This window comes from Erinaceus europaeus, chromosome 11 (genome assembly GCF_950295315.1).
Source record: "Erinaceus europaeus chromosome 11, mEriEur2.1, whole genome shotgun sequence".
NCBI classification, from domain to species: domain Eukaryota; kingdom Metazoa; phylum Chordata; class Mammalia; order Eulipotyphla; family Erinaceidae; genus Erinaceus; species Erinaceus europaeus.
Window position 1 is genome coordinate 73,791,858 of NC_080172.1, and position 22,291 is coordinate 73,814,148.

At 38.9% G+C, this 22,291-nt stretch overlaps 1 long non-coding RNA gene across 1 annotated transcript; it reads right to left on the minus strand.

The window, feature by feature from the left end:
• Positions 1 to 3,590: 3,590 nt before the first annotated feature.
• Positions 3,591 to 4,773, minus strand: LOC132541239 (uncharacterized). The gene is made up of 3 exons (XR_009552407.1): positions 4,580 to 4,773; positions 4,214 to 4,354; positions 3,591 to 3,928 (listed from the first exon to the last, which is right to left on the minus strand). It is a non-coding gene; the product is annotated as an uncharacterized LOC132541239 (long non-coding RNA).
• Positions 4,774 to 22,291: the final 17,518 nt, after the last annotated feature.

The following is a 22,291-nucleotide window of genomic DNA, read 5'->3' on the forward strand; positions in this document are numbered from 1 at the left end:
GTTCTAATGTAATCAGAACAGTCTCCATTCTGTTTAGATTTTTTAAATTAAATAAACCATCACCTCCTTAATGGTTCCTCTTGAAGAAGAAGCACAGCTGGCTCAGATTTGGTTTTGCTTCCTACTCCCTCCTTGCCCTCATAGAGTAAGCACACAAACAAGAAAGAGTCTTCTCCCAGCTCAGCTATTAGGGAAGTAGAAACACTTATTGACAACTGGTATCTAGTCTATTTAAATAAAATTTACAGTAATGAATTGGTGTAAAAAGCTGATAATTTACTTTTACTCTATTATAATGGAGACGAACTCATGGTGGTTTTTCTGTCAATTACATCAGAAGCTAATTAATTAGTGATTTAAAATTTAAAAGTGTTAGTGATTAACTCACACTTAATCTCTCCACTAATAAATTCTCACTTAACACTGCCAACAAAAGTCCTATAGAAAAAGTGGTTTGTTGGACTTGGAAGTAGAAAGTCTTGAGTTTGATTCTCAGTACCACATCTGCTATAGTGATACTCTGGCTCTCTCTCCTCCTCTCTTATGTTAATAAATAAAAAAATCTTTAAAAAAATAAAAAGCAGATCTGTCACTGGGAAGAAGGGTACATTATTAATATGTTAATAATACATCTCAGATTAGGTAGAGTATGATGTGTAGGCCTCTGTCCTCTTCCTAAGTAATTGACAGGAGCAGTACTTTTTTTTTGCCGCCAACTTATTTATTTATAAAAAGGAAACACTGACAAAACCATAGGATAAGAGGGGTACAACTCCACACAGTTCCCACCACCAGAACTCCATATCCCATCCCCTCCCTTGATAGCTTTCCTATTCTCTAACCCTCTGGGAGTATGGACCCAAGGTCATTGTGGGATTCAGAAGGTGGAAGGTCTGGCTTCTGTAATTGCTTCCCCGCTGAACATTGTTATTGACAGGTCAATCTATACTCCCAGCCTGCCTCTCTCTTTCCCTAGTGGGGCAGGGTTCTGGGGAATTCGAGTTCCAGGACACATTGGTGGGGTTATCTCTGTTCAGGGAAGTCTGGTCGGCATCATGGTAGCATCTGGAACCTGGTGGCTTAAAACAGAGTTAACATATAAAGCCAAACAAACTGCTGACTAATCATAAACCTAAAGGCTGGAATAGTGCAGATGAACAGTTGGGGGGGGGTTCCTCCATTTTGTAGATAGCTTAGTAGGCATATTTTAGTTACATTCCAAAGGGCCTGTGGCTATCCTAGGTTTTTTTTTTCTTTTCTTTTTCTTTTTTCCCCTGAGCCTGAAATCTGATATGCAGGTGGATCCTAGTTATTGTCTGGAGAAATGATGTCATGACTGGAAAAAGGACCAGAAATCTGGATGAGGGAAGAGTAGAACCTAAATATGGGGAAGATGTATAAATATTGTTGACTGTAAACCTCATCAATCTGATGTGATCTGGGGCCCATATTCAGCTTAGGAGCCTATGACCTCTGCATCCCTGTAGATCTGAGCTTATGTGGTCATCAGTAGGAACGTTCCAAGCTGCCCCAATATCAGAACCCATCTTCCTCAGGTGTAGATAGAGTGTGTTGTTAGAATCTCCCATCTCTGTATTCTATGTATATGTATAATTCCCTAATGAGAAAGACCATTCTAAAGTAGCTTTGAGTCATGATTAATAAAGCAGGGTTCAACTGTGGCCAGATATAGCTAAGGGAGAAAATAAAGCCAGTCTGAAACCATAGATATAAAATTAGACTCCTTATGGTTAAGTGGCTCTTTAAGGTTGTAACTTTAGGTTCATATAACTCACTATCAAGTAAGGACGGCAAAATCAACTAAACCACAAATGAAAGATAAAGTGGAAGCTTTGAATGTCCAGTTTTTGTCTCTGCTTCAACATTTCTCCCATAGATTAAATTACAATGCACAAGGTCTCCCAGGTTGAAGTCCCTGGCCCCGACCTATGGGGGGAAAGCTCTACAAGTGGTGAAGCAGGGCTATAGGTGTCTTTCTGTCTCTTTCACTCTCTGTCTTCCTCTCCCCTTTCAATTTCTCTGTCTTTATCCAATAATAAGTAAATAAATAAATAAACAAAAATTGTAAAAATGTTTTAAAATATTAAAAAAAAAAAGAATGACTCAGTGAAACCCACTGAGATTTATCCCTGAGAAGCCATTATGGTTCAACATCTGCAAGTCAATGTAATTTACCATATCAACAAAATGAAAGAAATAAAATTTTAAAAAAGTAGTATAACTTCTCTGAGCTTAAATTTCCTATGTATAGAATAGAGCCAGTTTACCTGATGTGAGTCAGCAATATGATGCCTGACACATGGAATTAGATGAATGGTAGACATACAGTCAGGATGTAAAGAAGCTCTACTTCTCTCCAATCACTTCTTTACTTAACATCCAGGACACTGAGACTACCCTAAGAGAAGACTGAGACAGTGACTGAGGCAGCAGCTAGAAGAGTCCATTTGAACCTAGAGGCAGAGCTTGCCACTGTCCTATTCAGACCCTCCAGTGGCTCCTCAATATACCTATAACAAAAACAAAGTCCTCTGTGACTGTCATTCTTTCCTCAGCCACTCTAATATCTTATCCCTCCACTTCACTCTCTTTGCTCTAGTAATATCATTCGCCTTGTTATTCCTCAATACCTTGACCTTGGACAATACCTCTCCCCCCCCCACACACACATTATTCCCTTCACCTGGGATACCTTTCAGATACCTGCTCACTTGCACCATCACTGCCTTTAGGACTCTACTAAATGCCTTTCCAGAAAGGTCTTTCTACCACTATTTTAGTTCAAAATAGCACTATCATTCTTCAGTTCCTTATTCTGTTTTATTTGTCCTATGACACCTATTATTACTTGATATTAAAGTACATTTATTATGCATTTATGTGCCTCCTTCTCTAGAGTAAGGCAATTCCTTTTTTATTTTTCTGCTGTATTTATAGAGCCTAGAATCATTATACATATTAGGTACACAATAAATATTTATGAATTGCATGAATGAACACCAGAGAAGGCAGATTATTATCATTCAGTATATGTTGTGATGTGCATCACAGTCATCTGGTGGATCTCTGGGCCCAAACCCTGATATTTATTCACTAGGTCAGAGATGGGGCTGGGGATTCTGTATCTCAGATTATTCTAAAGTAGTCAATATACCAGACTTTCAGAAGCATTACTCGAGGCATAGGACCTGTTAAATTATACTAATGAAAATAGACCAGATCAGAAGCATCCACTATTTTTATTGCATTGGGATATCTGACTTTGCAGAATTTGACATTTTTTAAACTAGAGCTGTTTATTTAGAAGTTGCTGATTGGTACTTTGTCTAGCACTATCCCATGAAGAAAATACATTGCCTAGAAGTAAATCTTAGTTCTGAGAAGTCTTAATTTGAATGGTTTCTTTTTTATTCCTCTTAAGTGTTTTAAAGCCTATAGATACTCAGTACTCCTTAAGAAGTAGGTAATATTTTTTGAGGAGCCAGAGCTTCCCACACACACAACTTCTTTTTTAATAGTTTATTTATTTGTTTACTGGGTAGGGTTGCAGAGGGAGAAAGACACCCACAGCACTGTTTCACCAGCTTCTCCCCTGCAGGTGGGGACCGGTGTCTTGACCTCAGCTCCTTGCACATTGTAATATGTGTGTTCAGTCAGGTGCATCACCACCTGGGCCCCATGCACAATTTTTCCAGGACTTTTTTTTTATCCAGAGAGTGAAAGGGAAAGATACCACAGCATTAGTTTTTTCAGTACCACAGAACCTCCCCTGTGGTGTCAAGGCTTGAACTTGGGAGTATGCATGGCAAAACATGTACTCTACCTGAGGAGCTATATCTCCAGCTTGGCTTCACAAAGACTTCTGTCCCATACAGATACTGCTCAAAGATTCACACTATTGCAGTTTCTTTTAGGGAAAAACATCCAAACCAAGGTTCACTTTTAGGAAAGCACACCATAAGGTACTGAGTGGAAGCCCATGGGGAGGAAAGGGTGGGTCAGAATAGGATTCTAGAACCCCTGCCATACCCTGCTTGTTAAAGAGAGATGGTAGATACAGAGAGGGGAGATTTGCTCTGAGGGTTCAAACTGAAATGATATCACTTCACTCTGTGACATTGAGTCCCTTGAAGATAGCAAAGCACAAGATATAGAGCTGAGAGTAGCTCACCCAGTAGAAAGCACATCTTACCATGCTCAAGGCCTTGAGTTTGAGTCTCGACACCACATAGGAGAACCATGGCATCAGCAGGAAACTCCACATATGATGAAAGGGTGCTATGGTGTCTAGCCTTCTCTCTTTTGTCTCCCCTCCACAACCCCTATTCTTTATCTGAAGTAAAAAAAGAGAAAAATCAGTCTAGGAGCCTTGGTGGAAAAAAGTACTACATGAAAAAAATGAAATCTTTGGGGACCTGAATTGTGACCCCAATTGGTCAAGTGTACCATTATGGAGAATTGTCCTTCAAGAATCACTTTTTTCTGTGGATGAATTTGCACTAATTATTGTTTGTTTTCTTTTGTGTAGCATATTCCAGCAGATAATTCTTCAACTTACCTTTAAAGTCATAGGTGAATCTCTGGAACCCCTGTGATGCCCTAGGCCTTGGTAAGGTGGTTCAGATAGCACAGAGTTAACTAGTTTTAATGTTTAGTTCATTTAATGTGGTTATAAGAGCTGATTTCCTTGTGCTAGCATTTTCATCATATTATCCTTCCTGCCAGATGATGTGAATAGCTTCATTTCTTCTACTTGTTCATGCCTTATGGTATTATAAACAAATGATTTAGATTTTAAAAATTTACTAACAAACAATTTAAGTATCAAACCATATTGATGCTATCTAAGAACCATTAATTCTTAAAAATTAATAGCAGTCTAGTGTGTGCTTTAGTATATATTTTTCAAGAGACCTGTAGCAGTTCCTAAATGTTACTACTTCCCTTTGCATTTTTATCTCCTGTACCATAAACTTCTAGGGTGGGTGCTAGGTGAGTATTAACATGAAGAAAAAATAACTATATGTGATATCAGGGTCCTCTACTCTCTCCTTTCTCCTTCCTCAAAACACTTAGGCTATTCTGTCTCCCTCTCTTTCTCCTTTCTCTCTCTTTCAGACACACACACCACAGACAATAAAGAGCCCTGTGAAAAAAACAGAGGTCAGAGAAAGTAGTTCTTACAGGTTTTTGCATCAAGTTCTGATGCCTTTACTTGTTGAGAGAGAAAACAGGAGCTGTCAGGCCCAGCCATCTTTGATTAATACAATCAGTAGTAGAGAGAAAAGACAGAAATTGATTTGTACTCAAAGCAGGACTAGTCCCCCCTTTTTAAACAATTATTTTTAAAGGACTTTTTAAGAGCAATTCTTTATACTAACACATTCAGCCTCAAAATTTTGTGATGTACACACTATTTTTTGTTGGGCTAATGATGCACGAGAGAGATGACCCAGGAACCAAGCTCGTGGCAGCGAGGCCATTCAAATCTTTATTCATCTGAGTGCCCCAGAGTCAGGCAGTAGCACACCTGGTTAAGCCACATGGCACAGACTGCAATGGCAGGTGTCAGCCTCCCCCTCTGCACAACCGCTTCCCCAGGCTGGAAAAGTAAAGAGACAAGTTGGAAACAGAAGTGGCTTGACAATACCATACATTGTTAGGAAAGGGGTGGAGAGAGATGCAAAATGTAGGGACTTCCTTAGCAACTGTTGCTAGGGGTTAAACTGGTAGGATTAATAATACCCTGTGGGGTATTAGGAAAGAGACCTTTAGTCATTTAAGACAAAGCAGAAGATTGATATGTAGATAATAAAAGTGCAGTCCATAGTATCAAGGAATGCAGGGTAGAGCAGGGGGATCTAGCTTAATGTTTTAAGGAATGCCGGGTGCCTGAAGGCAGAAAAATGCAGAGTGCTTTGTGAGGCAGGGAGTTTGATAAGATGAGGCAAATCTTGGGGAGTTATGTCCCTCCTTGCTCAACCTCTTAGTAAAGAGAGAAAGACTGACAGGATGGATGTCCCCTCAACTCAAGCCCTGCCAAGCTCAACCACATCCTCACAATTTCCTGACATCTACCCCTTTCTTTTTATCTAATGGTCATATTTAAATGGGTCAATGTCTGTAAAAGACTCCATTTATGTCAGAGGAATAATAGTGTAGGGGTGAACAGAAACCTTTTGGGTAGAAACCTGAATGATATTGTTCAGGCGTTTTTAAAAGAACTGGAATAAGACAGGGAGCGATAAGGAAGAGTAGCAAGGGCCAGTGTGAGGCTGAGGGGAAGCCTGGTAGAATGACAGGGCTGCCTGAGGGGGCTCTGCCTGATAGATGGAGGAGTGGGGACTTGATAGACCACGGTGTGAGAGGGGTGATCTGGCATTGCAGGGTCCCAAGACAGCTGGATGCAAAGTCCATGGACTGCTACAATCAGTCCTCAAGAAATCCAGCAGTGTAAAGGAAGTGTCCAAGAGCGCCATCAGCAAGTCTGATAGAAGTGTCAGTCCAATGCCAATGACCAGGGTAAGAGACAGTGCATATCTTATCTTGGTGGGTGAAGACAGCCACCAGAATTTTGCTTTTCTGTAGAGAGTGAGCTGAAACTGCCAAAAGGTGACAGGTGAAGCAGAAGCAAGAAGGGCAGACAGTGATGAGCAAGAGAAGGGAAGTAGGAAAGTTTTGTCCTTGGACTCTGTGAATCAGGTTCTTCAGATTGTGCCAGGTCACATAATGGGTTTTGGGGGGCATTGTAGTTGTGCCATCTTGTGGGCAATGTCAGAGAGCAGGAATTCCGTATGAGCAGCTGGTTCTTCATGCGAAGGCTTGACAGGTGACAGGTGAAGCAGAAGCAAGAAGGGCAGACAGTGATGAGCAAGAGAAGGGAAGTAGGAAAGTTTTGTCCTTGGACTCTGTGAATCAGGTTCTTCAGATTGTGTCAGGTCACATAATGGATTTTGGGGGGCATTGTAGTTGTGCCATCTTGTGGGCAATGTCAGAGAGCAGGGATTCTGTATGAGCAGTTGGTTCTTCATGCGAAGGCTTGACATAGCTGTAATCATTTACTTGTGAAGAAAAACTTGTACCAAGTTAGAAGTTTACTATAATTTATAACTGGATGATTAGAATTGGTTTAAATATCTTTATAATTTTGGAAGGCCTTTTGAGTATGATATAAGGCTGTTTAAACAATTTAAGTGCAATAAAATGAGGAAAGGTAAAGAGAAAAACCAGAGTCAGAAGCCTCAGGCATGAGAATCATTAGCATAACCATTGTGTGATCTATCATCCACCTTGGCTGGTTCTACTTCTTTAATTGAGAAGGTATTTGAGAGCTTTACATATCAATAATGTCTTTTCTACCTTTTGTCATACCCAGTTAAGATGGAGACACACCCTAGGTGTGTGATACCTATTTTGAAAGACTCTGAATTTTAAAGAAACTAAATTTAAAGGTTATCCTATTTAGCCTAGTGTAGCAGTCTCTGTACAATATAATCTTCAGACCAAATTTAGTTAAAGTATATTGATTTTTAACTAATTTTTACTTTGAACTTTAAATAAACTCAGGTTACTTAGAGAGTTAACACACATTGGTAACAATGTTTCTTAGAACATTTACAATGCCAGACAGATGCCATATTTGTTGTGTATTAATTTCCACAAGATCAGTTCACAGGGCATTTTGGGGGGCCCTCCAAAAATATCCTGTAACACTTTTTAGTTAAATGTATAGAGAATTTGTATTTTAATTTTGGAGAAGAATTGTCACATTAAATATTTAGACTTTTACTTTAAATACTCAGTTACTTTAGCAAATTAATTTTACCTTTATAAGAATCATGTTGAAAACTCCTTCATTTAACTTTGCCTGGTAAGAATGTAGCTTCAAAGTTACACTTTTAACCTTAAAGTTAATGTTTACCAAACTTCAAACACACACATAAACATGTAGTCTACAACACACAAGAGGAGAAAAACTTTTGTTATGAAGACATATCATGTCAAACAGAAATTTATATCTGTACTGTCTTAGTTGAACCATTTTTACACAGTTTTCAAAACTAAACGTTTCACATTTATACCAAGACTTAAAAAAAATCAAAAGAGGAAAAACAAATTTTTAGGACTGATTCCTGGACATCTCCAGAAACCTCTGCAGCATCCAGTGTTTCCATATAAGGTCAATTAAGTTTCAGAGTTCCCTGAACAAAATGTGTCATACAAAAATTCAGTCATTCAAATCACTCTCTTACAAAGCACAACTGGCCAATCATAGCATGGAGCAGGGGCTTACAGCTGTAGAATTTTTTACTGGAATAGTGATAGCAGACTGTTTGCCTAACCTGATACTTTCAAAGGGTGATGGGTGAATCAGAGGGGGCAGACAACAAGCTTAAGATATTCAGAGAGAACGAGGGGGGAGAGAGAAGCGGTAGGGAGATTTTGTTTTTGGGCTCTGTGAACCAGGTTTTTCAGGTCCTGCCATGTCATATTATGGGTCCTGGAGGGTGTCCTGCACCTAATCCTCTTGCAGTGTTTCTTGTTCTTCAGGGATAGCTGTGCCATCTGACGGGCATTGCTGGACATGGCAGGCAGGAAGCCAGACAGGTTTTGAGTAATCCTGTGGAAACACACATGCAAAACCCCTTCCCATGGTCAATAGGGGGTCAGGCCCTTTCCAGATTTTATCGAGGGGCTCTTTCCATTTGACCTTAATAGCTAGGAGGGTGGATGGTGTTTGCCAGTAAAGAATAATAGGAGGTTGGTTCCAATTTTTGTAAATATTAAAGAGATTTAATGTAGTTAAGGCTTTTGCCAGCTGGATACTGGGGGGGTATATTCCCCTTTTTTCTTTATTTAATTGAACCTTAAGGGTTTGATGGGCCCTCTTGACAATGCCTTGTCCCTGAGGGTTACCGGGAATGCCTGTAGTGTGAGTAATGTTCCAGATGAAACAAAAGTCTTTAAATTGCTTGTAGGCAAAAGCAGTACCATTGTCCGTTTTAAGTCGAAGAAGTATGCCCATTACAACAAAACAGGAGAGCATATGGATTATAAGCTTTTTTGAGCTTTCTCCCATCTGAGCCATAGCCCACATAAATTTAGAGAAGGTATCAGTTGAGACAAACACATATTTTTGTTTGCCAAAGTTGGATAAGTGAGTGACATCAATTTGCCAAAGAGCATTGGCTTTTAAGCCACAGGGGTTAACCCCAAGAATTTGAACAGCAGATGTCTTGATTAGACATGCACATGTGGAACAGGTGGCGAGAATGCACTTTAGTTGTGATAGGGGGTACTAGTGGGAAGATTCAGCCACAACCTGAGCCAATTATGGTTACCAAGGAAACTCTGTAGTGAAGCAAGAGTAAGGTCAGAAGGGAACGCAATACAGGGCTTTAAGGGACAACCCTGGGTTAGAGAAAGTTCTGAGCCTAAGAAGGTTATTGGAGGAACTAGTTGTACCTTTTCATGGGCTATATTGAGGCCGGCCTGCTTTAAGGCAAGGATGAGAAGGTCACACAGGGCTGAGGGATCTTTGTCTGGTTTATTCCATATTAAAATATCATTTATGTAGTGGTAAATATTAAGACCTTCATGAATATATGGAAGAAGGGCAGCTTTAACAGCTTCTTGGCGTATGGTGGGACTGTTGGCCATCCCCTGGAGAAGTACTGTCCATTCGTAGCAGTCTGCTGGCTCTGAGTTATTGATAGTCAGGACAGAGAACACAAAGCGTTTGCACTCACACGGATGGAGGGGAATGGAGAAGAAGCAGTCCTGTAAGTCTATAGCAACTATGGGGACCCCCGCAGGGATGGCAGAGGCAAGAGGCAAGCCCTTCTGGGGAGAGCCCCAAACCTTCATGGTTTTGTTAACCGCTCAGAGGTCCTGCAGAAGCCGCCACTTGCCAGAGTGCTTTTTGATGACGAAAACAGGAGTGTTCCATGGACTGCAGGATGTGACCGAGAGATCATTGTTCCTGGATGTGGAACCACATCCTTACAATTTCCCGATGTTTTTTTTAATATTTTCAATTTATTTATTATTGAATAGAGACCAAGATAAATTAAGAAGGTAGGAAATAGAGAGGAAGAGAGACAGAGATATTTGCAGTCCTACTTCAGCACTCATGAAGTTTTCTCCCTGCAGGTGGGGACCAGGGGCTTGAACCTAGGTTTTGAACTCTATAATGTGTGTGCTTAACCAGATACACCACCAGTTAGCCCATATACTATTTCTAAATTATAGGTGGAAAAGCCAAGACAGAGCCCTGAAGCTTAAAAACTTCCCTAAACTGGCAAATCAATAACTAGTCCAGGAATCTGATCCCAGGTCAGCTATGCTCTTAAATGTCCATAAAACTGCAATTGTGTAGCCTCTTTAAAGACAATATGGTTTTTTAGAAGAAGCTCTGGATTTGGAATAAGAAAAGCATTGCTCTAGTGCCAGCTCTGTCTCCAAATGTGAAATTGACAAGTAACTTAAGACTTTTGATTTCACCTCTGTTTTTCCTGTCTATAAAATTCTACTAGGATTATTGAGTGGGTTGTATAAGATAACATATGGAAATGTATTTTGCAAACCAAAGTATGCTCTGGAATACACGATTATTATCATCCAAGCCCATTGTCCTCCGGCACTATTGCATCATGTCACCTTGCCTTTGTCTGAACCGTAACAAATGCAATGAATAAGGACCTGTGATAACATAACTCATGAGGCCTGTGGTTGGATTTCGGATCAAAGAAAACAGTTCCAAAAGGTTATGAAATTGAGATCAAGCTGTTTGTGTTACAGGGTGTAGTTTGTAAGTTTGTGTATCACACAGCCCAGACATTTCTGCAAGGAAGGTACTGTGCCTTTCCAGGAAGGAAGAAAAATGCCTCTGTAATTTTATAGAGCAGTAATTCCTTCTGAACAGAGTTCATACCACACAGTTATCATCTTTAAAGAGTATGACCACGTTTGCCAAAATATCAGAATAACCAGCAATTGCATTGCCATTGTAAGAACATAGAAACTATAACTGATATTTATTTTAAGGTTTGTGAATTTAATTCTTTAGCCAGCAAGTTCTCACAACCTCCTACCCTGGTTACACAAAACACACACACACACACACACACACAAATGAGTATTTATTCCATTTATCCTTTTTGGGTGAATATAGGAGTAAAGGCTAGTATTCTAGCATCTAATTTAAAAAAATTCAGATTCATTCTTATTGGGAATTGCCTATCTTTCCTCCAACTGAGTATCTAAGTGCCAGGGGGCCCTCATGGAGTTAAGTATTGAGCTTTCCCTTGTTAGAACTGGTAGCACTTTCATTATTTCCTGTGAGAAATTTCATAGAGAGTGCTAATCTAGCTCTTTAAAGACATTAGAAAGAGAAAATCAAGGCATAAGCCTGGTAAGTGAAGGTGAAAAACCTGACCCTTTCATTCACTGGGTATTCAGAGTGCTTTTAGAATTATTCTTGGGAGTCAGGCAGTGGCGCAATGGGTTAAGTGCACGTGGTACAAAGTGCAAGGACTGGCCTAAAGACCCCAGTTAGAGCCCCCGGCTCCTCAACTGTAGGGGAGTCACTTCACAAGCGGTGAATCAGCTGTTCAGGTGTCTGTCTTACTCTCCCCCTCTCTGTCTTCCCCTGCTCTCTCCACTTCTCTCTGTCCTATCCAACAACGACATCAATAACCATAGCAATGTTAAACAACAAGGGCAACAAAAGGGAAAATAAATTTTTTTTAAATATTTTTTTAAAAAAGAATTATTCTTGAGGGACTAAAAGGATAGATCATTGGGTAGGCATTGTGATACTATATGGGAATACCGTGACACTGGGTAAAGTTCCGACACTATGGTGTCTCTCCCCTTCTGTCTGCCTATCTGAACGAAAAAAAAAAAAAACTGCCTAGGAACAGTGAAATCATGCATGTGCAAAATCCTGGTTTCACCAAAAAAGAAAAGAAAGAATTATTCTTGAATCAAGTTACATAACTATCTTTGTTTTGGAATATTTATATAGACCTTTGATGAAAGTAATAAAAAGAGAAAAAGGAACAAAGAAATTCTGACTGTAAAACATAGACTATACCTAGTATTTGTTGTGTGAGACCTTTGGCTCTAAACAGAAGGGACAATTTGATATGAAATTTATATTTGGGTGGCTGGGAGGTAAAGCACTGGGTTAAGTATACATAGTGTGGAGCGCAAGGATCCGGAATAGAGGCCCTGGCTCCCCAGGGCAGTTCACTTTGCAAGTGATGAAGCAGGTCTGCAGGTCTGCAGGTGTCTTTCTCTTCTCCAGTCTTCCTTTCCTCTTTCAGCTTCTCTCTGTCCTATCCAACAACAACAGCGGCAGCAACAACAATGGAAAAAATGGCTGCCAGGAGCAGTGGATTCATATTATTGGCACCAAGCCCAGTGATGACCCTGGAGGCAAAAAACAAAAAACAAACAAAAAAACCAAAAAACCATGGAAATATATTAAGAAGATGTGTGCAAAGGCAGAAATAATACCAAATTATACTCATGAGATTTTTTTTCTTTACTTGTTAAAGGAAGCATAGGAACTTCTTCTAAAACTTGAGCTTGAGATAACAAAATAGGAAAACAGATAGTAATCTATTTTATGGGGATATCTTTAACTTAAACTGACCAGAGGTCTGACTTTTGGTAAATCAGTGTGACTTAATATTCTAGACCTACCACCATCATCAACCTTTCCTTCTTTTGATGCTCTGGGCAGCGCATACAACAACTGCAAACATCAACCTGATTGATTTCCTAACTGATTTCATTAATAAGGGCATTTATTAATTCACGTAGCAAGAAATCAGAAGGCAGGTGAGCTCCAGACAGGACATGTCAGGTCCCCATTCATGTCTCATTGATTCTCTTTGCTTTGCAAATCCCTGTGGTAGCACTACTCTGGTCCAATAGCAAAAGGGTTGCCACTTTGCAAGAACTCAAACATGACAATATCAACAGGAACAAGAAGCCACCTATTAGGAGCCACTTTTTCTTAGGAGCAAAGATACTTTCCTCTGAACCCCCTCAGCACACTTCCCACTTTTGATTGGGCAGAATCAGATTACACACAATTGGATTAAACCAATTAATGGAAGTTCCAGGATTGGCTTAAATAAAATTTGCCAAAGGAGTCCACTCCATGAGTCTCAAAGGAGAGAATCTAGTGAGAAGGAAGGAGAAAGAGGGGATAGCATCACCACACACTTATCCTTTCAAGATAATACTACTTAATTTACTCTGCAGAATTTCCTATATTTTTATGTGAAGAATCATTTCTCTCTGACCTGTGAGGCAATCTTGTTTCTTCTTCTCTTAATAGAGACCACAATGGAAATCCCACTATAAAAACACTCAAGTGCTATCAAAGGATCAGACCATATAAGGTGCTAGGGCCCTTTTTATTTTAAATAAAAAACAAAACTATTTATACTTTTACAAGGAGTCTGCCCTATTTTAGTAAATATTTGGCAAAGCTTCTTGATTAAAAGAGCAAACTGACCCTTGTTCTGCAGAGTTGTTTTGCCGTAACTGAAATCGTTCATTAATTTTCTGAAAATAGAAGCAGCAAGTGTGTGTGTTCTTTTGCACTGCCTAAAGTAGTACTTACTTGTGATTTGTCTCAAGCTGTATTTGCGTAGGCATAATTGGCAGGTCTTTTTAAAATCTTGGACTTAATCAGACCTTGTTCTGAGTCACTATCACCAAATGGTAGACTGGAAAATTAGGAAGTCCATGGATGAAGCAAAGATGTACTATTATGGCTCTGGAAAGTGTGATCCACTCTCTTATCCTATGGTTTTTGTCAGTGTTTCCTTTTTATAAATAAAAATTAAAAAAAATAAATTTAATCTATAAAAACATTTTTAAGATAAAAAAATAATTAGATGAAAAGGATAGTTCTCACCTAATTTAGTCTTTAAGAAGACATTCTTCCTTCAGATTATATCATGGGTCAGGGAGAACCCAGATGTTTTTTAATGAGAAGGAAAATATTACCTGAACATGTAATAAATAACAATCTGATCCTACTGGAGAGCTTTATTTCCTCTATTCTCATTGAAACTTTGTATTATGTGTCATATATAATGGAAATTATGTCCCATAAAAGAAAATATATTTCTATTTACATTGCAAAAAAAAAGAAAGAAAATATATTTCAAACTGGATTTCAGAGGTCCTGAATTTGGTAGCAAACCACAACTGTTTTGGGAAACAGCATCTCCCCAAGTTACTAAATAGTGAGTATTCTGAGAGAAACATGTTTAGTACCATGTGTTTCTGATTCATTGGCAGTTAACTTGTTCTGTGGTGTGGGATTTGTAGAAAACTCTCCAGGTCTGACCACCTTTACTTCATTAAAAGGTATCCTATTCTCAACTGAATTTGAAAGGCTTGGTACAGCTGTAAGAAGTCTTTTTACATCCTTCTCAGAGATATTTGTAGCACAGTCATATTAGGAGTTATCCCACAATTCTTACAGCAGATTAGGATGAGGTATACCAGAGGGATGGAGGCAGAATTTAAACACAAGGATTATCATCTTTCCTGACCATTATAAAATACGACTTTGTCTCTACCCCACCCTCCACCTGTGCCCTGGGCTGATGGTTTCTGATCCTAAGTCATAGTTACTCAGAAGAAAAATTATCAATAGATAATGAAGAAAGGATTAAGAATTGTAAAATTCTAGAACCACAAATTGCCTGAAAGGTCATTATTTCAGTTTCATTTGTTCGACAAGCAAATGAGGCGAAGTGACTGCCCAGTGTCACAGAGCTAATTTCCTTTTATATTCACTTATTTCTTGCTGTTTCCCAGTCACTACTGGTAAATCCAAAGTCCATCTTTCCGGTGAGTAGTTCCAACAGCTTGGAAATGATTGTATGAATGCCACAGTGCTTTTCTAGCCATAGAATCTATAGCAGTTCCTCAGACAGTATTATGCATACAAATCACTGGGAGATCTGATTAAAATCCACAACTTGTTTCTGTACATTAGGTGTAAAGCCTGAGATAGGGCATACTAGTAAGTTCCTGGGTACACAGATGCTGCTAGCATCAGGACCTCCCCGTTTTCTGATTATTATAGAACTTAGTTGTTATACCAACAGCAACATCTAAGCCCCTTAAATTGTCTTGACTCCAGATACAGCATCCATAAGACATCACAGATAAGTGATGAGATACTCTTAAAAATCCCCTCTAAAGTAGGTCTCTCTTGGTTCATAGTTTCTTTTATTTTTATTTAGTTGTACTTTATTATATTTTATTTATCTGATGGTAGATCACAACATTATAAGATTGCAGGACATATTTTCACACCATACCCACCACCAAAGTTCTGTGCTCCCACCCTCCCAATGATATCCACCATAGTTTTCAGAGTATCAGAGACATAGACACATTGTGTTTTGTGTTTGCTTGTTTGCTTGAATATTTTTTAACCAGAGTTCTGCTCAGCTCTGGCTTAAGGTGGTGTTGGGGATTAAACCTGGGACATTTGGTGCGTAAGGCATGAAAGTCTTTCTACATAACCATTATGTTCTCTTTCCATAGTTTCAAACTCTTATTTGTTTATTAATTTTAGCCTTCGATCTCACACAGTGCTGGATACCACTTTGAAGCTCTGTTGCCTATGACATCAGCATTCTAAAGCTCCTCACCTAATAGCTGGTTTCTTGGCAGTTAACACCTTTAGGCTACAGTGGGCCAGGTACCAGAGGCTGGTGCTGGAAGGACAGGTGTGATGCTAGAGGAAGGGTGGATGATAAATTTGACTCTCAGGCTGGGAGCCAAATTATATTTAAAATGCTTTTTGGCCACTTGACAAGTTTTGGTGTGTATAGAGCATGAGTAAAAATAAAGGCAGCAGCAAAATCCAGCATTGTAGCCAGGAAAAGTGTGAATAACAGGAAAAAGATTTGAAGAGACTTGAAAGTGGAGTGTGTTTGTCTTTTAAGAGAATTACAGAAATTTTAATGGTCCAACACAGCTGAGAGAGCTTAACTAACTCTAATTAAAAAGTGGGTGGGTGCTTGTGTTTAAAACCTGGCTTTGGGTACGCCTAAAGAGTTGGGAAGTGAGAATAATTTAGCCTTTAAGAAAGGATTTTTTTTTCTCCCCAGCAGATGAGGTCCACAGATGGCATTAAGGAATGTGACTTCAAGGCTTACTATTAGCTGCCAGATTCTTCCTTTCTTCAGACAAGAGGTACAAAAAGAGGATAATTGGATAGAGAAATAAGAACTGAAGAGCATAGGAGATGACTCTTATTTGGTTTCAAGATTAAGGCCACTTGATATCCACTGTCCCCTGTGCCTGTGGCACCCAGTGCAATGCTCTACCCATTAATCTGTCTCCCTCAGTCAGGGGCTGTGTCTTCAGTATAATCAGCAGCTCCCATGGCAGGCCTGATTCCCATAAACACTTGTCTATGTGTTTTTGAAATAGCAATAGAGGACAAAGAAGTGTCGGGGGAGAGGGGGAGGAGAAGAGGAAACTAAGGAGAAAAGAGATTGAATAAGGTTAACTTTGGAAAAATCAACCTATCATGGTTCCAAGATTTTTTGCCCAACATCCTTTCAGCTCAAGTCCTATTAAATGATTCTGCTTTTCAGTTTAGCTTAATTGCTCATGTATAGTAAAACTAAATGATGTCTGAATCTGACTAAAATGCAATGCTCTGTGGCCTGGGTTGGGTCCACTAAGATTAAATATGGGAAGAAGAACTGGCTGTCTAGTTTTTGGTTTAGTGTTGATTGTTTTTCTGTCTGAAGCTGGGTGAACAATGAAGTAGGCAGGGTGTTAGCCAAAGTAGACTTGTGTCCCCCCACCCCACCCCCCAGAACTGGAAGGGTCTGACTGGCCAACTCCATGGAAGGAAGCTAGAAGGCCCCAGGGTTGGCTGACACTACATTCCCCAAACCTACAGCAAGGCGATTGTGTTATTTCAGCCATGCTTCAGTGAAAGGCGAATATGTGCATTACTTTTATGAGGCTCCGGATGTTACTGAGTCTTCAATTTCACAGTTGAACTGCCTCCACACAGGAGTTAATCACTCAGACTGGGTGCTATTCAGGATGCTGGTTGTGAAAGTGTTCCAGTTCCCTGGCACTTGGAGTAGGAGGGTGTGCTGAGATGGGAAAACACTCAAGGCTGCATTTGTAAGACCCCTGGGGATATCTCTTGCCTCAAAATGATTTCTGCAATGACAGTTATAAATCAGTTGCTCCAAGAGTTCCCTCAACAATCTGGTTGCCACCAGCATAGAAGGGCATCTTGGTTCTTATTTGCTTGTAGAATCAGAAAATGACGTTTTAAATGTCACCATTCTGACAGGAACACAATATATGACTTTGGGCCCAAATTGTAACCTTTCAGTTGATGTGTCTGCTCTTTTAAAAATTCAAGTGTTGCTTGTATTATAATTCATGTCCTAGTTTCCTGCATGAGTCCATGGAGTGATTAAAAACACTCTGGAAAATAGAGTTTATGTATGATGATTTTTAAAAAAATATATTTATTTATTTCTTTTTTGTTGCCTTGTATGTTGATTTTTTTAAGATGTCAATCTAGCCACCTCGAATCCAGATTTTTCCAGTATTCCCTCTTATTTATGGCCTCGGTGAGACGGAGGAGATGAAAGTGAGGTAGGAGCCATTTTTATGCTTTGGAGATACCTTGGAAGTTAGCTCACTTGCTCTATTAAGCATCTCCTGACCCAGCTTGTTGGCATGGAGATTTGTTATTTCAGCACCCCTGGGCCAGATACCTCTCTGACCAAGGGCATGTTTCTTCTAAGATTTATCCACATGTTCCAGGTTGGGTATGGTGAGATAAGTGTGAGTACTATTTTTCAGGAGTTCCAGTGTGTCTTTGCTCTGCTTTATTGAAACTCTAGTTTTCATTCTCTGCTATTCTATAGTGACTTCAATCACAGCCCCAGATGCAGAGTAAGTCTTGCATAGACTCGTCCATCAAGTTATACAATTGCTTTCATTCATATTCACATTTTAAAAAAAAATCTCATTATATATCACATACAGTAGTTCTGCCTTTCTGATCAAACCCTGGCTGATACAATGAATAAAGCTAGCTCACTGGCACAAACTTACAAGGATGATGTGAATAAGTGACAATTTAACCCTTTTGCCATACTGACCCCTCAACCTGTGTCATTGACCCAAATCCTCTCATTCCTGCTTGCTTCCATGTCTCAGTCTCTCACATCATTCTTTTCCATTTTGTGGAAGACTCACCCCCACAACCTTCAACAGGTGCATGTCACTGATGCTATTGTTAATGGGTACTTTTCTCTGACCTTGATGCCACCTCAAACTTCCTTCTCACCTCTTTGCCAGTCTCCAGACTCCCCCAATGGGATTCTGATTGCTTTCTCCTATACCTGCTGGCCTCCTTTGCCTTATTTGGCCTTTTTAAAGTAGACTTGGATCCCCAGTGGTGCTATTCTAGTAGTGTTCAGCCTTAGCTACACTTGGGAATCATCTGGGGCTCTAGACCCCCTGCCGGATGTTTTGATTAAATTGCTCTGTAATGTAACCTAAGCTAGGGGGGATTGCTCCATCTCCTACCTTTGTAAAATTAATGCTCTTGAAGGAAGAAGGGGAAAACATTCTAAACCAAAATCAGTTAAAGCAAAACGAAACAAAATCAAAGAGGAGGGGAGCCATGTTTACTTATTTAAAAGATTTTAAAACTTTCAGGAAAATTATTTTGATCTAATGGGAAAGTTTTATATATTAACTTCCAAGACTGGTGAGAACAAGTTTCTCATTCATTGTTAATGGCTGGTTAATTAAGTACAAGCTCTTAGAAAAAATACCTAGAAACATATTCATAGACATAAAGATATCCATGTGATTTAAAACATTTTCCATACTTGTAGAAATTTATCATAAGACAGTAACTCAAATACTGAAATAAGACAAAGTCTTACAAATGTTCATACCAGCATTTTTTGTAATGATAAGAAATTGCAAGCAACCTAAATAGCCAAAAGGAGACATGATAAATTTATGGTTCATTCAATCATGAGAATATTAATATGTAAATTAAAGGAAATCATAAAGACTGTAACATAGAAAAATATTTATAATTTAGTGATAAATATGGTAGGTGAGCAGAACAGATTGAATGTCAGTAAAAACACTGTCAAAGTAAGCCTGGTTTAAACTAGCAGTGATTCAAACATCAATTTCAAAATTTGGTAATAAATCCTAACTATTGGAAATTTGAACAAATAGGCTTTTAAGACCCCTTGTTAAATTTCTCCTTATTCTAGCCCTCTGGAAAAATCTAGTTTTTCCTTAGTTTACTTTTCCAAATACATTTGGAAACAAATTCAGCAAGCTGGTTTTGTCCTGATATCACTGTGCTAACCCTAAACTTTAGTCATGTAAACATAGCTCAAGTTGATAACATAATTCCCTACAGCCTCATCCCTTTTTAGGAAAGTTGTTCTCATTTCCCTAGTTAAAAGATTTATGGGGGACTTTTGACTTTAAGCCCTCATTTCAGCTTCATCAACAACATGTTTTCTCCAGTGATTTAAATTAAATTAAATTATTTATTTATTTTGCTTGTGGCAAAAGGAAGAAATATTCAGGCTTACAGTTAAAGGTTGCTTAAAGTCAGTGATACTATGGATGTTATTCTTAGTTTTTCCTGAGTTCTCAGAGATAATAATTGATAGTGATTGTATTTTGGGAGTCTCTACTTGACCAGCAGAAGGGGCCTTAAAAAAATAAGAGCAAAATGTTTATTTCAGAGTTTCATCTTAAACATAGAAATACAGCAAATGAGGAGCTCCAGTGGTGCAATCAGTTAGCGTGTGGTTACTTATACAGAAATATAGCAAATGAAACATTTAAGTGATTAGTTGAAAATACAAGAAAATAAAAAACTTTGAATAAAAAATTAATATGGAGTCTTTTGGAGACATTACTACAGAGTAGCAGCAGTGTTGTTTTGTTTTCTCCAGTTAACTAGCAAAAGCAATGAAAATTCAACAAAATACAACCAGAATTTCTTCAAACACTCAACAAACCACAGGTAAGTGGTTTTTCTATCCATAAGCCACACATGTGGCTTATGGATAGAAAAAGGGTGAGGGTGAGATCCCCAGTACTAAAAGGCTGTACTCAGGGATGGCTGACATCAAACTGGGAAAGTGACAGCTGGAGCATGCCACTTTTGGTCTGAGTCAACAAAACAACTGTAAAAAACAAAACAACAAGCAACAGAAAAAAAAATGCCTAAGCCACAGGTGAGTAAAGATATGTGTGGCTTATGGATGAAAAAGAGTAAGGGAACAATTCTCAGAACTAAAAACCAGTGCTCAGGGACAGCTGGCACCAAGCTGGGAGATCTGTTGCTGCGCTGCACCACTACTGGGTCCTAGTTTAAGCTACAAAGAACTATTAAAAAAGAAAAAATGCATAAAAACTCACCATTTTACAACTGTGACTGATTGAGTTTCCAATTAAGTTACTCCACAGAGGCTGGAACAGCAGCAGGGAGACCCTGTATTGAAATCAGGGACACTGACCCAGACTGGTGACTCAGGATAAAATCTCCCTTCCAAGGTTGGACCAAAATCCTTCTACCATTCAAGGAAGATGGGTCTGGCAATGGGTGAAGCCTAGAATATTCCTAGTGACCACAGAATGCAAGCTCAGTCCAACAGGGATGCAGAGGTTACATAGACTCCTGCACTGAATAGAGGCCCCAGATCAAATTGATGGGGTTTATAGTTAACAATATTCATATACTTTTCCCACACTTGGGAGCTACTCACTTCCCTGATCCAGCTTTCTAGTCCAATTTTCAACCCTGAAACCATCTCTCCAGATATCTTTGGCCCACTTGCATGTTAGCTGTTGGGCTCAGGGAACAATGAGTAAAGTCATGAGCCCCTTAGAATATACCTAATATAGACCTACTAACTTTTTCCAAAATGGAAACACAAAATCTTATCTGCTATATTCTTGCCTTTAGGTTTTAGATTATTAAAATATTTGTTCTGCTTTATATCTTAATGCTTTTTCAGACACCAAGTTGAAGATGCTACTGTGACACCAATTTGATTCCCCCAGGGCAGATGACCTCACCAATGTACCCTGGAACCCCATCTCTCCAGAGCTCTGCATTAGTAGGGAAAGACAGAAACAGGTTGGGAGTATGGATCAAACTTCCCTGGGGGAGTCAAATTTAATTTTAAAAAATCTCCCTTCCCCCATCATGATATATAAACAGGGAAATTGAGTATCTTACCAAAACACCTCCTTCTGCATAACAACAAAATTTAGAATACTAAATATAGAAACTGAGAAATACACAGGCAGCAATGACAGAAAACCCAAATGATCAGACAGACACAAATCTAGAAAAAATGACAGTTCACAACTCATTATGTAGTCAATTCAAGAAGCTAAAATTACAGTTCAACATTATTTTACCAAATAATCACAGGTAAAAAACAAATTAACAAATAAACAAAAAACTAAATCCAAACAGAACAGCAGAGCCTAAAGGATACTTTGAATGACTACAATCAGGTTGAGGAAAGAGGCCTCAGAAGTAGACCTAATGAGATGGAGGAGAGAACGTCAACACTAGAAGACACATCTACCACACTCTGAATTTAAAATTCTTGGAGAAGAAAGATTTGGAAAAAAATGAAGCACTTCTAAAATAGCAAACTCCGTCAGAAAGATGAACATCAGAGTTACTGGGATTTCTAAAGAAGTGGAGAAGAAGAAAAGAGAAGAGAACATATTCAAAGAAATTTTGAAAGAGAATTTTCCATACCTGAGCCATACTCAAAATATAGAAATCCAAGAAAGTGAACACACACATAATTTTTTTTTAATCCAAAATAACACACATCAAGACACATCATTGTAAAACTATCCAAAATTAGGGACAAGGAAAAAATATTGCAGGCTGCCAGGAAAAGGAAAAAAGGCACATACAAAGGCAAAACCACCATGCTGTAATTAGATTTCTTATCACAAACCCCAGAGGCAAGGAAGGAGTGAAATGGCATATTCAAAGTATTAAGAGATAAGAATTGCCAGCCATGAATTCTGTATCCTGCTAAATTACCCTTCGAATATAAAGAGAAATAAAGATATTTTAAAACATTCAGAAACTGAAGGAATTTACCACTACCAAACCTGCCTTTCAAGAATTACTGAAAGGAGTCTCACAATA